This window comes from Quercus suber, unplaced genomic scaffold (assembly GCF_002906115.3).
Source record: "Quercus suber isolate HL8 unplaced genomic scaffold, Cork oak 2.0 scaffold_59, whole genome shotgun sequence".
NCBI lineage: Eukaryota > Viridiplantae > Streptophyta > Magnoliopsida > Fagales > Fagaceae > Quercus > Quercus suber.
Window position 1 is genome coordinate 511,019 of NW_027069524.1, and position 1,037 is coordinate 512,055.

At 43.2% G+C, this 1,037-nt stretch overlaps 1 pseudogene; it reads left to right on the plus strand.

Annotated features, from left to right (window-relative positions):
* The first annotated feature begins 380 nt into the window (after positions 1–380).
* The window catches only part of LOC136067135 (uncharacterized), a 3,772-nt pseudogene continuing 3,115 nt past the window's right edge, over positions 381–1,037 (plus strand).

A 1,037-nucleotide genomic window follows, 5' to 3' on the forward strand; every position in this document is an offset into this window, starting at 1 on the left:
ATTTCTTGATTAAGTTTATTAGTTTAAGCAGAACTGAAAAGGAGAAGCTACGAGTGGAAAAAGGCAAGAGAGTGTGAGACTAATATCGGAAAAAAGCCAATTTAAGAGTGAAACACGAGTGTGAGTGACATAATTTGAGTGTAAACACGTGAGGGAGTGTTGTGAGGAATTATTTCTAACATTCCTTTGTAGTTTCAAAATTATGTCTTCCAGGGGCGAAGCATCAAACAAAGGAGGGGAGGAGTCATCCATCATGTTGCAGGCTATGCAACAACAATTTGAACGTATGAATGTGGTGTTTAATGATATTCGGGATCGGATGGATAGGCAAGACGCTATTATTGCTTCTTTGCGTGAGGAGCGTCCACAAAGAGCCCCTAATGCTAGAAGGCAAGGAAGGCGTGCGCGCATGGATGATTCTGATGACTACCATGAGGATGAGTTTGAAGATGAAGAGGATCAAGCTTCATTAAACAATGAAGGCAGGTTTGCGCCAAGGGGAGAAAGGCGTGGTAGAGGTTTCCGAAGAGATCCAAGATGGCAAGATGGGATTGACAGAAGCCTAGGAAATATCAAAATGAAGATACCATCATTCCAAGGAAAAAATGATCCAGAAGTGTACTTGGAGTGGGAGAAGAAGGTAGAGTTCATCTTTGAGTGCCACAACTACTCTGAGGAGAAAAAGGTAAAACTAGCTGTGATTGAGTTTACTGACTATGCTATTATATGGTGGGATCAACTTGTGATGAACAGAAGGAGGAACTATGAGAGGCCTATTGAGACATGGGAGGAAATGAAGGCCATCATGAGGAGGCGGTTTGTCCCTAATCACTACTACAGGGACTTGTATCAGAAATTACAAAGTCTTACTCAAGGCTATAGGAGCGTGGATGACTATCACAAGGAGATGGAGATTGCAATGATTCGGGCTAATGTAGAGGAGGATAGAGAAGCTACTATGGCAAGGTTTCTGAATGGGCTGAATCGGGACATTGCCAACGTGGTGGAGTTGCAGCACTACGTGGAGTTGGAGGACA